Source organism: Syngnathus scovelli, chromosome 11, assembly GCF_024217435.2.
Source record: "Syngnathus scovelli strain Florida chromosome 11, RoL_Ssco_1.2, whole genome shotgun sequence".
Lineage (NCBI taxonomy): Eukaryota > Metazoa > Chordata > Actinopteri > Syngnathiformes > Syngnathidae > Syngnathus > Syngnathus scovelli.
Window position 1 is genome coordinate 16,067,994 of NC_090857.1, and position 17,168 is coordinate 16,085,161.

Sequence of the window (17,168 nt, forward strand, 5' to 3'; positions counted from 1 at the left end):
GGTTATGGGCGATTCGGTGTGTGTGGAGGCTGTTGTTTTCCATCCTGTCTTTCGGCCTTGGCGATCATCTTTGGCCGAGTCCTTGGCTGGCTCCCTCTGGCACCTGCTGATTTTATCTCCACATGACCTTCCTGTGAACATTCTTCTCCAATCTTAGACATACACTATCGTACCTCATTCTTTCTTTGTTAGGCAAAATATTTCCCTCTGTGCAGAGCGTTCAGTAGTAATCAAAAACTGGCGTCTAGCATTAGTCAAAACATAAGATACAATCAAGTACTGAACGGTCAAGACGACTCTGGCCGTGTCCATGATTTAGAGAAAAACATCAGGCATGCATTATACAGTTCCTTAAGGGTCATTAAGCCATTTAGGCCATATATCAAAAGACATTTGTTATTTCAAAGTGCTCAGAAATATCTATCAGATCATAAAGTTTATAAAAACCTTCCTCATTACCACTTATCAAAAATGTCTAGTTATGTCTTATTTATTGATTTCGTGTGTAGGTATAATTATATGCTTAAATGTTTCTTTTATTGATTTAATATGTGAATATACTTGTCTGCTTATGTACTTTATTCAGTGAGGTTTGAGCACATCTGTTTTTGTAGCTACGCAGGACTTTTTGTATTTTGACCGCATTTCCTTCACTCCCTCTGTTGACCTCAGTTTAACTGAGGTCACAAAAATCGTTGATGCCACCAGGGCCCCTCTGTTGGCACACAACGTCCCTCTGTGGAGCCGCTTCAAGTTCCTCTGTGGGGCCAACAATGAGTGAGAAAAAAAATAATTGTAACATTTGTAAAACATAGAGAGTGGAAAGGCAATTGGCCTAGACGGCATTCCAGTGACAGCATGGAACTATCAAGGAAAGATGGCAGGGGAGATTCTTAAAAAGCGAGAAGATTCCCGGAAAGGTGTTGACTTCTATTTTTTATTACAGACCACGGCGATGCGCGGAACTGTAGTAGCTACAGAGGTGTTGTTATGTTGATTAAGCAAAGCATGAAGTTATCGGAAAGAATGTTAGAAGCGAGGCTTGGAAATCTCTACTGGCCAAAATAATGGAGAGTGTGGCAGAGATGAAGATGTTGCAGGACATGCAGCTGGTTGGTGTGACCGCACAGAAAGATATGGAAACTATTACTCTGCAGTCACGGCCCCTAACAGGTGCAGCCGAAAGAAGTGGAAGATGAGAAAGAAAATGTGAAAGAAAAATACATAAACAAATAACGAAATACATACATACATACGTATATAGTACGTACATACATATAGACAGACAGACATCGACAACAAACAACTTGGGGAACCGAACCGCACTAGGGCGGCAACTAGGGGAACCGAACCGCACTCGGGCGGCGACTTGGGAGACAGAACCGCGCTCGAGCGGCGACTTGGGGAACCGAACCGCGTTCGAGCGGCGACTTGGGGAACCGAACCGCGCTCGGGTGGCGGCTTGGGGGACAGAACCGCACTCGGGCGGCGACTTGGGGAACCGAACCGTGCTCGGGCGGCGACTTGGGGAACCGAACTGTGCTCGGGCGGCGACTTGGGGAACCGAACCGCGCTCGGGCGGCGACTTGGGGAAACAGAACCGCGCTCGGGCGGCGACTTAGGGGACAGAACCGCACTCTGGCGGCGACTTGGGGGACAGAACCGCACTCTGGCGGCGACTTGGGGGACAGAACCGCACTCGGGCGGCGACTTGGGAAACCGAACCGCACTCGGGCGGCGACTTGGGGATCTGAACCGCACACGGGCGGCGACTTGGGGAACCAGAACCGCACTCTGGCGGCGACTTGGGGGACAGAACCGCACTCGGGCGGCGACTTGGGGAACCGAACCGCACACGGGCGGCAACTTGGGGATCCGAACCGCACACGGGCGGCGACTTGGGGAACCAGAACCGCACTCTGGCGGCGACTTGGGGGACAGAACCGCACTCGGGCGGCGACTTGGGGAACCGAACCGCACACGGGCGGCAACTTGGGGAACCGAACCGCACACGGGCGGCGACTTGGGGAAACGAACCGGACTCGGGCGGCAACTTGGGGAAACAGAACCGCACTCTGCGGCAAACGGAGAGTCTGAACCGCGTGCAGCGGCAACAGTCACAGCCACACGCACGGCGGCATACAGGAAGCCAGAGCTGCACGTAGCAGCAGGAGTCAGTGTTTCAGCATTGGGGGCAGGGTCTGTGATGATCGCGGGTCCGGCATTGTTGGCACGAGGCCCGGCAATGCCGCGGGTCCGGTGACGCTGGGATGGAGCCCGTTGGCGGCCGCGAGTCTGATGGCGCAGGGAGGCACTCCGATGGCGGCCGCGGGTCCGGCGTCGCTGCAGTGAAGTCCGATTGCGGCCGCGAAGCCGCTGGTGCCAGAAGCACTCTGATGGCGGCCGCGGGTCCGGCGTCGCGGCAGCAGAGTCTGATCGCGGCCGCAAAGCCGCTGGCGCCAGAAGCACTCTGATGGCGGCCGCGGGTCCGGCGTTGCCGGAACAAAGTCCGATGGTGGCCACGGGTCCGGCGTTCCGGCAGCAGAGTCCCAACGCTGCCGCGAAGCCCATGGCGCTGGAACATGCACGGATTGGCGGTCGTGGATTGGGCATCGCAGCAGGATCTGATGGAGGAGGGGGGTCCAAGCGCTGGTCGTTGTAGTGGTCGGATCGTTCTGTCACGTTCAGGGGTGGAGTATGGAGCAGGAGGACCAAGTGCAGCTTGGACCAGGGTTTATTGAGGGAAAAGGGAAGTGGAACGAGGCATCGAGGGAAACGGACGAGAACTGGCAAACTAATAACATGAGAGACTGACCGACAGGGATTGCAAACAGAAACAGACTCGAAACAGACAGGAACCGCAAGGACAGCAAACGGGACGACATCGACGATCCGACAGGGAGTGAGGGGCAGACAGGACTTATATACACGACAGGTAACGAGAGGCAGGTGGGAATAATCACACTGATCATGGGCACACAGGAGGGGAGGGGCGAGCACACAGACACACGAACAGAACTATGAAACGATCGGGGACGAGTCCTGACAGAAAACACTTAAAATCTCACAATCCCCCCCTTTGTTTTATTTTTTTCTTCCACCTCCCCCATTTGACACATTCTAAAAAATGTGTCACAATGGTTAAAAAGTAAAAATAACAATGTCCATGGTGACATACCCATCGCCAGCTGGACTTCGGTGTACCTCCAGATGCCATCCTGGCCTGGAATCACCAATTCTCAGTCCCTGAAACTCGACTGGCAGCATCTCACATGGCTGTATGAACAAAAGCCACCACCAACCTGTAGCTGTGCATGCAGCTCTCCGTACAATAAACATCCATAATACCAAAAAATGAAAGTCATAATGATAAAAAATAATCCATGTCAAACGTATGAAATTGAAAATTGGAGCCTGCCGAGCCTGTCATGAAAACGATCACATTTACAAACTCATTATGAAAAGTAAGGGGTTAATTGTTAATGCATGTTCACAGACATGACACAAAATTCTCCAAGACTGCAGTTGACAACCTGCAAAGTAAACGCAAGTTTAACAAATAAAGCACAATCTGCTCCCTGGGTTGCTGTTAGAGGCTGCAATACAATTAGGTAAAACATCAAAACAAAGCAAGTCATCACAAATTCCGTCACATACATTTCGTTACACTGTCAGGTAAGTCCAGAGTTGTTGTCATACACTGTCTTGGCTCAGAGTCTTGATTGTCAATGCTGGTATAGTCACGTCTGGTCATAATCTTGAAATGGGCCTTCTCCATTGAAGTCTTTTGTTGTCAATGGTGCCCCAGAGTAATCCTAAACCCATATTTAGTCCAAAATTAGCCCTGATCAATCTCGCTTTTTCAAATCTGTAGTATCTTTATATTTTTCAGGTGAGAGGAATGTTATCCTCTGCTGTGATCACATCACCCCAACCTTGAATCATGTTAACCATTCACAATACACAAACACCACATCCCAAGTACAGACTTGACATTCATACAGCATTACAGACAAACTGTCATCCCACAACACACACATAAAACATACAATATTAAATTGTAAAAAAGAACCCTCCCTACGCAAAATGTTCTCCTCAATTAAAATTTCCCTTTTTTATTTTAAATCCAAAATTAATATCTAATTGTCTGGTCTCCTGTCCTCACATTGTTTGCCAATATGCATAATACTGGAACATGATTTAACTCCCCATTTAGTTTGCTCACATCTCACACTTAGACTTAACACTATTGTATTGAGCTGTAACTTCAATATTTCCACCTTCCCATATTTCTTCCACTAAACAGTTCCATTTTGCTTTCAGTTTAAATTCAGCCCTCCAAATAACTACCTCTGGCAAAGAACCAAACATTTTTAGAGCACTCCCTTTTACTGTTACCTTGCTCCTTCATTCATCTTCTCACAAGCATTACTGACCCTCCTAAGAAATAAAGATACTGAAAATAATGTTTAAAAATATACACAGCTTCCTCCTGCCACTTACACTATCACCTTGGATTACCGTTCTCATTTTTGTTGATGCCAATTCTTAGAATTAAAAATAAATACTTACTCTTGATAATGGAGTCATGCTATATCACAAATTTTGAAAACCTTCTTCCATGTTCCCCCTTTGTACCTATCAAAACCAATATTTTTGCTGTCATGATCATCATTGTGGCCCTCAAACTTATTGTTCTTGTATTTTAAATTGGCAATTTTTGTACATTTGAAGCCCTTTGAGACTTGCTTGTGGGCTATATAAATACATTTGGATTGCCTTGACTTTATTATTATTCAACTTCTTCTGCATTCTCCTTCCTTTTATTTTATTTTTATCTTAATTACTTCCACATAATTCATCTGATTTACTCCATTACACTTTTAACCGCCTAGATTCAAATTCAAATTTCACATCCTCACTTCCAACATTGCGGTAAAATTTTGCAAAATTTCATTTTTTCCCTTCTAATTTCTTCTAGTTTTCCTTTTTTCTTCTTTTTTTTTTCCACTGACTCAACCCATTTCAATTTTTTTAACTGTTCATTGTATGCCTACCTATTCCAAAACTTCCCACTTGTGAAAAAATTAAAATTTTCAACTTCAAAATTTACGGCCAATTTTACAAAATTCTTTCTATATTTATATCAATTTTCTGACCAATTCAACACGTTCCAAATTTAAACATAATCTTGTAGCATTCCCCGAATTTTTATTCAGCCTCTTCGCCTTCACACGCAATTTCTACAGAAATGAATAATTCTAGTTATTATTGTTAATCATCCGTGGCCCTCGTAGGGACAAGCCGCACCAGTAATGGATGGATGGATGGATTGTTAATCCTAACCCCAAGTGCCTATCATAAATTGCCATTTAAATCAATTGTCGCAAGGGTCATGTCAATGTATTTGTTATTTAAAGCCCTACTGTATTCTTTTTTAATTAAGTAGTGCCTTGTATTACTATTTTGCTGACTATCCAGAATTCCAACTTTCTTATGGCCCCTCACCCCTTCAAGCTCAAATATGCATCCTATAAATCAGTCGCAGTTGATGTGTAATTAAATTCTATTATTGTTTTGATCAAGGTCAATTAAGTTCAGCAATTCAGCCTTCTGTTGCCCGAATCCAAATTTTCACTGGTCCAATTATAAAATGTCATTATTTCGATTAGATTCATTATGTCTTCAACATGCTGTCACATATAAAAATTTATGATTCAAATCATTTAATTTCTATCGATCAATATCCACTTTGCAAAGTTTCTGATCACGCTGTCGTGATTTGTTATTATTAGTGTATCTTCACTGTCCATATCTGTGTATTTTGTTTTTTATCCTCGTTTCAGTGTCAATAAGCAGCCCTATTATTCCCTCTTTTATCAAAACTCCTCAGTTATGTCTGCCCCAGCACCCAAACACACTTCCATCCCTTTTGTCCCATACTCCACCAACTTTGTAATGCTTCAGCAGTCTTTAGCAATGTGTCCAGTTTGACTTCATGTGCCTCGTGCAAGTCTTTAGCAGCCTCTCATCTTAGATTCTCATGATGATGATTCAGGGCTGAACCGTCCGCCATTCTCAAATGCGTCCATCTTGTCTTTGTTCTTTCAGTCCATTTTCTTTTTGATCTACAACTGTGTGTATTCCACCAACTGTATGGTTCTTGTCGTGTGAAGAGCCGTGCTTGCCCCCTTCAAGCATGATAATAGTTCCTATTGTTCTCCCAAAGGTCAAAGGTGTCTCATGACCAGGGACAGTCCTCTGTTGATTTTGAGACAGCCAGTGGAGTAAGAGGACTCAGTTCAGGAATTGTGCCACGCGCTAGGGCAGAACACACTGGGACACCAATCAGTCTTCCTGTGTAGTATTTGTTCCTTCCACCCCAAATCTTCACATGAACATATTGTATCCTATCAGTTGCGCACACTCATCATCTTACTATCAAGCCGCCCTTATCAAATGCTGTTTTTTTTTTTTTTTTTTTTTTTTTTTTTTGAGTAATCCATCCACCCTACCCATTAACACGGCTAAAATCCTCGTTCCAGTGTTTATCATCAAATAAAGTTCCGAAATCCTTTGTACTAAACTGTAATGTAATTGAACAATCTACCAACATGGTTGTATATGCGGTGAATGTTATTGTTCAATCTATAGGTCATACAGCGCCTGTGTTCCAGCTATGACACTCCTCCTTGGTTTACCATCTCATAAATTATTGTTGTCAGCAGCGCTAAATGATAGTGCTTGAAAGTGAATGTCTTATCGCCCAATTTAAAACACATGCCACATTTGAGCTAGTATTTATTTATGTCTTTATTTTCCCATCCTCATGTTAGCTGGCATGTGTCAGAATTAAAATGTAATTTTGCTTTTAATTTTAAGTCTTTCAAAATTGCTATATCCTTACTGCACCGCGATAAACTGTTAAACATATCTTTAAAAACAAACAAAAACAATCTATGCTGCTGCACAGACTCTTAAAAGTGGCACCCAAATGCCAGATCACAAATCAAACCTCCTCCTTCACTCTCACATTTTTGATAAAACAGTCTACTTATCTAGACACTGTCATCACATACGAAATAATGGCCTGCAAATTAAATATAATGTTGTTGCAGTGGTCCCTCAAAACATGTGACTAGGATTTGGACAATTATTAACCCCCATCAATTGATCAATTATCTCCTCACTAAATTCCTAGCCTGTTGACCTATCTGCATAAAGAAGACATTTACAATGTAGGGGATAAGAGAATAACAAGGAACACCTTATAAACAAAATAAACCCAACCCACAACCAAAACCAAATAAACTAGGACCATGACATATGTGGACCCACACAGTACTCCAAATATTTCCTCATTAAAATGTTTGCCTTTTTGTGTAGAGCACCATTGAATTCTAATCATTGACCTAATTTTATCCTTAATTTAATCCCAATCACGAATGCCCACCACTTAATACTTTACTTGGTGTTCTTTTAATAAAAAATGCCCCCTTGCAATGTCATTTTTATTTGTTGTTGATTTACTCTAAGTGATTCAAATCTTTGACGTATCCTTACATGTGTCCTTGTATAGTCTTATGTCATAACCAATCAATAATTCCTCCTAAATTTAAAATCTGCAATCATAATTTGTATGTTCTCTCTTACTCTCACATTTTTATGAGGGCTGGGCACTCTCCTCGTTGGACAAGTTTCTGCCCACAACCCTCAGATTATTCTATAATTTCTCATTTTTACATTTAACAATGCAAATCTGATAAACCATTGTCTAGCACACCGTTTCCGTGCACCAATTTAACGCAATTCCATCCTTTATAACGAACTGATACACAAAGACAAACATACACATAAACAAACACAGGGGCCCACAACATAGACATGACAATCTTCCCAGCTGATTCAAGGGTGGGGGTGGGGTGGGCAACTGAAGTGTGGAGAGCCTCGCCACCACCACGTCGCACAATGTAACCCCCCACCTCTGTCCAAAATATGCATTTGTGCCCACCTGACCGGTTGGCCCAAACTTTAGAGCCGCAGTCTTTTGAAAACAAAAATGGTTCCAGTTTAACCCCACCACACAATGGGATGTAACCTTCATGCTAATTAAATATACATCCTTTATCAAATTCTTGTTAAGCCATTTTTCCGACTCCAACTCTCATGCAAAATCAAAATAAAATCATCAATTTTATACAAATCAACTTATTGTTCTTCATGAACCACAAATCATCACTTCCATCCCATTGTCAAACGCACCTCTTGGATTAAGGTGCCCCCGGCTTCCCGGTAACGGGTTTGTTTTAGCCGGGTTCGGAGATTCGTCCGTAATCTAACCACCCGAGTTAAATTAACTCCACCGGAATCAATCTAATTTCTGTACGACGCCAATCCCTCTCAAGTCACCCGAAGCTCGTGCCGAGTAACTCAATTCGAGGCAGGACTTCGAAGTGACCGCATCGTATTGATGGCTCCCCGCTAATGTTTGAAGTTCTTATTCGTCACGGATATTTTTTAGATGTCTTTGTTAAGACCTCAGGGATTCGTTTGTATAGCGCACCCAAACACTAGTTTTGCCGAAGTAAATGTTGATATGGGTCCGTTCCACTTGGTCGCTCATGCAGCGAGCCGACCAACTTTTTTATTCGAAAGAGAATCGAATTAATAAAAGTGTGACAATAATAGCATTTAAGAAGAAAATTAATGCACTTTATATGATTAATTCTAACTTCGTATACGCAGATCTAGCACTTAACCGTCGGAGTTCTTCACCCCTCTTAATTGCTTTAAAAAGAATAACAACTATCCTAAACCGGATAAAAATGTCGTGCTCTGTTTAGATTTGCCCAATAATTAATTTGGAAGGCAAGTCTATTTTTTGATCGTGTCCCGTTTAACTTTTGACGCGGCCCGACAATTTTAGGAACTGGGCCGCGCCCGACGGGCAATCGAAATACTTTTATTCTCCTCCAACTCCAATGATTTATTTTAACCGTCGTCGTTATTTTATTTAGAAGAAGTAAATTTCCAACAATTCACTTTTAACGAAATCCACTCCTCCCTTAAATATTTACGAAAGTTATTTAATTCTCCAACTTCCTCGGAGTTACTTTTTCCGCGGCCCGTCAAAAAGGGGAAGCGGGCCTGAGCCTTTCAAATACTTAGATAACTTTCCGTTCGACACAAAACCAATAATCTGATTTAAACACTTCCTTTAATTTATTCAGACGAAACAACTTTCGAACGGATCGAAATTCACTCGTGGCTCAGATAACTACGGAAGTTATTTAAGTCTCTAACTTGTTCGGAGTTACTTTTTACGCGGCCCGTCTAAAAGGGGAAGCGGGCCTGAGCCTTCGGTTGCATATTCAGTACAAATCCGCGCACAACGAAGTAAGTAATATACAAAACACATTTATTGTAGAATCATGGAATAGAATTACAAATCTCAATTACTCCAGAAACTGAACAATTTCACTCACTGATACCCGTGTTAATAAAATCATTCAATCCCAGAACAATTCGATTGCAAAACACAGTTCATAAAAAAGGGAAGAGGTAAATACCAGCTGCGTGCTATTTTTGGTGGAAGCAAAGTCGAGTGATCAGTTCGATCTTGCTTCTAAAATCCAAATTAAAGAAACAGGCTGGCCACGAGGAAGCCGGCGGCCCGATGACTATTCCCCCCTCTCGCTAAAATACATAAAAACGGTCATCCTCACCTATCTCCTATAAAGTTGTCCAGTCCAATTTTTGGGAGTAAATCCAAGTTAATTTCAGTCCAGCGATCCTGCGTCTCACACAAAGATCTTTGGGACTTTGGAAAAAAAATCTTGAAACTCCTCCGGGCCTCTTCACGTATGAGCGCTCTTTTGGGGGAAAAAGCCCTGAAGCTGCTCCTGCAGGACCTTTTATAGACCTCTCCGTCCCCCCCCTCCCCTTTCTTTTCTCCTGTACTTTCCCTATAGGGTAAGACTGCCCAGTTTTCCCACGCCTATAGAAGGGACTGGCCAGCTTTCTCACGCCTATAGAGGGAACTGGCCAGTTTCCCCACGCCCATAGAGGGAACTGGCCAGTTTCCCCACGCTTGGTTATCTGTGGCCTTCAGCAGCTGTTTCTGCCCTGACCACGCAGTACTTTCCACCAAATGCACAGCTAGTGGTAAAACCTTTCACTTCCCCTTTTCTTCTCTTTCTGTTACATGAAAATAACTTTTTAAAGTTACGCTTCAATTAACTCTGAAATAAAAATCCAAACCCTTGCCCTACTTTTCTAAACAATTTATGTCACGCCACTATTCTCATAGTGACGGGTTTCTTGATCGAATTGACAAATAATATTGCTTAAAGCAGTTACAGAATACATTTTTAGCCAAGCAAAGAAATCAAAAAATAAAAATCACATTTGTGCTTCTCCAAACAATTTATGTCACACCCCTATTCTCATAGTGACGGGTCTCTTGATCGAATTGACAAATAATATTGCTTAAAGCGGTTACAGAATACATTTTTAGCCAAGCAAAGAAATAAAAAAATAAAAATCACATTTGTGCTTCTCCAAACAATTTATGTCACGCCCCTATTCTCATAGTGACGGGTCTCTTGATCGAATTGACAAATAATATTGCTTAAAGCGGTTACAGAATACATTTTTAGCTAAGCAAAGAAATAAAAAAATAAAAATCACATTTGTGCTTCTCCAAACAATTTATGTCACGCCGCTATTCTCATAGTGCCGGGTCTCTTGATCGAATTGACAAATAATATTGCTTAAAGCGGTTACAGAATACATTTTTAGCCAAGCAAAGAAATAAAAAAATAAAAATCACATTTGTGCTTCCATGCGTGACTCACACTCTGACACCGTGTTCCCTTTTTATATCTATTTTAACCGGTTCAGCTTATTCTGGCCCCTCTTTTGGTCTCACGTTTTGGTCTGGCGCCATCTTTTGGACAAATTTGGAATTTCAGCTCTGCCAATTTATTCCTGTGAACAATCCATATTCTACCATTTGCACCATCTCTACCCCCATGTTACATGACACCCCCTCTTTGGATTGAAAACAGGTATAAATGATCCCTGATCCCCAAGAGCTACACGGCCATGTCGTCGTCTTCATCTGAGATATTCACAACCTCAGCGGTCGTTAAAGTAGGGCAGGCCGCTGCCATGTCTCCCTGTCGGGCGATCTCTGTGAGGGCGTTGATCAGGCGCGACAACCGACCAGAAGCGTTGTCGTCGTCAGCGTGGTTCTCCACGGCGAGGGCTCTCAGCTCCAGTGTTGAACCCCCTGTGGCCACACTCTCGACATCTGCTTCCTCATTTTCAGCCTCGCTCCCGCGTCCTCCGTCTCGAGCCTCATCGTCGTCCTCAGACTCAGAAGGAGCTGCATCCACATCCAGCGGGCTCACCGGCCGTACGGGGCTGATGGGCGAGTCGAGGGGAGGATCATCCATGTAGCCAGGCCCTCTATACGTACGGCTGCCGTCTGGATCCCGACGCCCCATGCAACCCTCGCATGGCTCTCTGCACCGGACGTAAGACCCATCCAGGGTCCAATGTCCAACACACCGTCCTCCTCCCCGACGCGCAGGCCGGACAAGCCCCACAGGGGCCTCGCTGGGCATCTCCATAGGTCGGTGTAATCCATATCCTGCGTTTGGGTGCGTGTAAAAGTCAGCCGGGAGAAAGCGATGAGGAGCGCTCACTGTCAGACAGCGCCCACATTGCCAATGTGAAGTGACGCATCGGGTGCCGTTCTGTTGACGCCAGGTCATGTGAATCAACGGCCAGATAGTGCCGTGGGTTCTTCCTGCTCCATGCATGAGAACCGTACGTGCCATCAGGGGCCCTGTAGTTGTCTCGAGCAGAGTCGCAGTGGTCATCAAATCCGCACATCCTTCCCATCCGAGATGGTCCAAGCTGGACTGCTCTCCCTCTTTTACATACAGACCGTCAGGGACCAGCCAAGCCAAACTAAAGCCGGCCTGATAACAACAGCTTCCCACATAAGATCTCCCGATCACCCAGGCCAATTTCATATGGCTCATCCCGCATAGGATGCATTTAGGTGCATCCGCAATACGGTGTACAGTCGTTGTTAGGTTCAAAATCAGCAAAAGGATCAGCAGACAAAACCAGTGAGGCAGAATATTGAGTCTTTTCTCGCGAGGAGTGCATTCAGACTTACAGCAATCCGACTACACTAAAAATCTGTTTTACACTCCTCGCTCTTTTTATTTGGAATGCCCTACCCACAGTGTGAGACGATTAGCCCTTAAGGGGGGGGGGGGGTGAAGAGATTGTGGCTTCGTCTCGTAAGAAAAGAAACAAAAAGTAACGCACAAAGTGTTGCGTGCAGATATGGCTATATCAGCAAAACAGTTTAAGCGATATTCCGAGAGATAAAAAGAGAAAGTGACGTTCTTTAAGGAAGATCAGAAGGTTCATGACGCATTGTTTGACGTGTTGTTTTCACGATCTGTTCTGGTGGACGCTGAGCTGTCAGCAGCATCTTGTTTGACACAACCGTCATCTCGCCCCTGACCCAGCCGTAATCCTTCTGTTCTGTTGTACAAGATAAGAATAAGCAAGGCAAAGCAGCAAGCATACTGAACAGTAATATTGTGAATAAGTACTCATTAGAGAACGCATGATAACATCCATCCATCCATCCATCTTCTTCCGCTTATCCGGGGTCGGGTCGCGGGGGCAGCAGCTTTAGGAGGGACTCCCAGACTTCCCTCTCCCCAGCCACTTCATCCAGCTCATCCCGGGGGATCCCAAGGCGTTCCCAGGCCAGCTGAGAGACATAGTCTCTCCAGCGCGTCCTGGGTCGTCCCCGGGGTCTCCTACCGGTGGGACATGCCCGGAACACCTCCCCAGGGAGGCGTCCAGGAGGCATCCTGATAAGATGCCCGAGCCACCTCATCTGGCTCCTCTCAACGTGGAGGAGTAGCGACTCTACTCCGAGTCTCTCCCGGATGACCGAGCTTCTCACCCTATCTCTAAGGGAGAGCCCGGACATCCTGCGGAGAAAACTCATTTCGGCCGCTTGTATCCGAGATCTCGTTCTTTCGGTCACGACCCATAGCTCGTGACCATAGGTGAGGGTAGGAGCGTAAATCGACCGGTAAATTGAGAGCTTTGCCTTTTGGCTCAGCTCTCTCTTCACCACAACGGACCGGTACAGGGTCCGCATTACGGCCGACGCTGCACCGATCCGCCTGTCGATCTCACGCTCCATCCTCCCCTCACTCGTGAACAAGACTCCGAGATACTTGAACTCCTCCACTTGGAGCAGGATCTCATCCCCGATCCGGAGAGGGCATTCCACCCTTTTCCGATCGAGGACCATGGACTCGGATTTGGAGGTGCTGACTGTTAGGGTTTTCAGGTTAGTTTGATCCTATGATTATGTTGGAATGTAGACTGTAATGATTAAATCAATCCTGTCTTGCCCTCACAATGTAATAATTAAATCAATCACGTCTGGCCCTCACAATGCAGAGTCTGTTTCCCACAATAGTGTAAAACACCCCCTGCTCTGATCTTATCAGAGGCCGGGGGTTCACCAAACCTGCCCACTCTCACCCCCACTCTGTTCCTCCTAATAAATATGCCCTTGCAGGAAGGAGAGTTCAGACTTCATTCGATAATCGCTGTTCAGACAGCGACGAATGGACTCTCCACCTGCAGGTGTCTAAAAGAACTTGCTTGTCTTCTGTTTGGTTCTTGCAAAATAAGTTGGAGTGAGCAAATCTCTAACATTTTGGTGCCGAAACCCGGGATCCTCATACCCACCATCTGACCGGCGAAGGAGGACGTGCTGCATTGTCGACAAGCCAGCGTCCATTAGGAGGACCTGGAAAAGAAAGTCCTGGGAAGACAATTCTTCGCTGGGCCAGCATCTTAGGTCTGCCTTCGTCTGACAGAGGTGGATTGACGGGATCCGGCGGTGCAACGAACCAGGGGACAAGTAAGTTAAAGCGCTAAAGATACGGCTTTGGTTTGTCCGGGCTATGAGATTCGGCTTTGGTTTGTCCGAGCTATGAGATTCGGCTTTGGTTTGTCCGAGCTATGAGATTCGGCTTTGGTTTGTCCGAGCTATGAGATTCGGCTTTGGTTTGTCCGAGCTATGAGATTCGGCTTTGGTTTATCCGAGCTATGAGATACGGCTTTGGTTTGTCCGAGCCATGAGGCCTAAAAAAGCGCTGGAGTTAGTGTGATTGAGTGTGTGACTGGTAGGATAAATTGACTAAAAAGCAGTTCTAGCGTTGATCCATGGCAATAAAACAGGCTAGTAATTTGTTGAAAGGTCAATTTAAACCTGCATTGAGGATCCTCAAAGAAAAAAAAAAAAATGAAAAAAAATTGTAAAACCTTAAGCGACTAAAATTAAGATGGGAAATAAGAACGGTAAATCTCTTGCTCTGCTCTTCTTTAAAACGAGAAGTTCATGGCAAGTAGATTTCTTAATTGTATGCAATGCATGCTGAAGTGGAAGAAAATGTATGGAGTACAAGGAAATTTGACAAAGAATTCAGGGTGCATAGTGGCATCCCATTCAATGATACAGCTGAGAGTGCTTATCAACAACAGCTTAAAAATGCGCTCCTCACTAATTTCCGCCCTGAAATGGGCAGTTGGGTGAGGAAACACTTGGTGGAAGCGGACACTGCTTGGTTTACAAAAAAACATGCAGTGGCCCGGAGACGCTGATAAAGGGATTGAGAAAGGCAAAAGTTCTGATGTATTTCATCTAGATGATGATAATGATCTAAATGAAGATACAACGATCTTCTTCCAAAGTTCCCAAAGGGGCAGAGGAAGAGTTAGAGGCCAACAAGGTCGCAGGCCGCCATATAATTCAAAACCCCCACGGGATTCTGACAACTGTTGGAACTGTGGGAGACGAGGACACTTCGCACGAGAGTGTCGTTTTGCAAAACAATATCAATCAAAGGGTGGAGGAAGGAAAAGAGGAAAAGCCTCATTTTTAGCATGACAAGCTTCCTCCTCTTTGACCGCTTATGCTCATACAGAGAAAGAAAGAATAGATGCCCATATGACAGCAAAACATGTCATTGTCAGATTATTAGAATTTTTTTTTTTTTTTTTTAGATTATTAGAAGTCCTGTCCATCCAAGAAGTATGACAATGCTGTTTGTATGCCCAAATTACAAATGACTAGAGCTCAAATTGTGTTACACTGAAGTTAAAATATGCAAATCAAGTGGTAAAGAAATGCAACTTGCTTCTAGAAGATAAATAAATAAAATTAGAATGTGCTGTCCTCGTGTGCATGGGAGGGACCAGCTCATGATCGACCACAGGAAATGGCCAGCCTGTGACGAATCATTGTGGCTGAGACCTACCTTTTGCATGCGAGAGCTGTGCATGTGTGTGCGTATATGTTAAAATGATGAACATTGGCTAAAGTTTTAGTATAAAAAAAAATTTTGCTAGACTGTGGTCTATCCAATTTGCACCGCAGAACAGAAATGATTTTGAAAGATAAAAATGAGAGGAAAAAGAGAGAAATCTGTTTGCAAGCAGAAACTAATCCACACTAGTGTCAAGCCCACATGAGAAATTCGAAGGAAAAAAAAAATGACAGAACATGCTTTCAGGAATTGGAAGAAGCTGAATTGTGAATTTAAGATTTTGCAATGCTACATTTAATAGGAATAATTGATTGGTTGTGTTATAAGATTATATAAAATTCTAAATGCAAGCTAAATCTGAGAGATTGAGTTCTTCAAATTTAAAAACAAAGAAAAACTTCAGATTAATTTGCCAATTGTTTGTTTTAGTTAAGTTTTTTGAATTGGTGGATTGTTCTACCAGGAAACCTGAGTTGAAAATGATATATGAATGTTGTGTGGTGAGCTTGGATGAATTGGGACCAATGTGATAGAAAGACTCCTTTTTGGAGACTGCGTGTGAGATGCAAATGAACATTGATGAATGATAGCCTGAATGAAAAGAAATTACAGGTTGAATGGTTGAAGTTGTTGGCGACTACTATGGAAAATTAGTAGAGCGACTTTGATGAAAGAATGATTTTGAGCAGGTTAAATGTTAGAAAGAAACACGTAGCTTTTGGATTGATAATTAACTAGAAAAAAAAACAACAAAACAAAACTGGAGAACCAGTAACACATGTAGAAGATGTGTGAACTGAGAAATTGAGAAGCGTTTTGGAAAGAAAGTCAAATTAAATGATGATGGAATCGTATGTAGTAAAGAACGCATTCTCCCAAAAAGTTTGTCAAGGTGTGAGGCATGGGCGTTGCCAAGCCTCAAAAAGGGGGGGGAGTGAGTAGGACAGATAGTGGAAGATAGTAATAATACAACACTTTATGACAATGAATTTTCGAATACATTTGGTGTTATATTGTGGTAATTTTTTTGTTCTGGTGTAGATAGGTTAGCAACACGAGAGATTTAGAGGTTCAAAAGAAAGACAGTTAAAAGAAAACATTTTTGATTTGGACAATTGCAGGCTAACAGGAACATGAGAATGATAAGAACTACGAGGTGGGATCCAATTTCATTGGGGAGATTGAGAATTCACAGCACCATACTCTAAGTCACATTTTTGAGCAAGCATGACAATAACATGTGAGAGGTCAAGACATACAGATCAGGGCTTGATGTGGAAAGCAGACCTCGATGAGTTGATTTTCAATAATGATACTGAAGACAACATACTGTCCGATTAAATTGGAACTATAGATAAAATGTAGCTCAAAAATAGGATGAGTTGCAGGATTTACGATATAAAAACGAGACCGCTGTTATTAGGAGAATTTGAAGTTTGGTAAATAAACATTACCAGCAAATTGATGGAAGCAGCTACATTTGGAAATAGTCTTACAAGTTTTTACGTCCCAGCTTGTCATTCTCAGTGTCAGAGTCCCTGAAACCCAATCCGAGACTTCGCCTGCAGCCGTGAACAACCACAAAATGGTGCCTGGCTCTGAAGCACCTTTGACCTTTGGCGAAGGACAAGAAAAGACTGCTGTTGTGCTTGGAGGAGGACAAGTACACTCCGGAGGAAATACAACATCCTCGGGGACGGAAAAGACAGTGAAAAGCGGAGGAACTCACAATGATGAAAATTGACTCATTTGAACAATGGACTCATTCAAGAGTGATGG

At 43.7% G+C, this 17,168-nt stretch overlaps 1 long non-coding RNA gene across 1 annotated transcript in view; it reads left to right on the forward strand.

Annotated features, from left to right (window-relative positions):
• Positions 1-13,714, forward strand: part of LOC125977313 (uncharacterized) — a 205,763-nt gene extending 192,049 nt beyond the window's left edge. The window contains exon 2 of the long non-coding RNA XR_011087766.1: positions 13,400-13,714. This is a non-coding gene — a long non-coding RNA (uncharacterized lncRNA). The remainder of the gene's footprint in view (positions 1-13,399) is intronic.
• Positions 13,715-17,168: the final 3,454 nt, after the last annotated feature.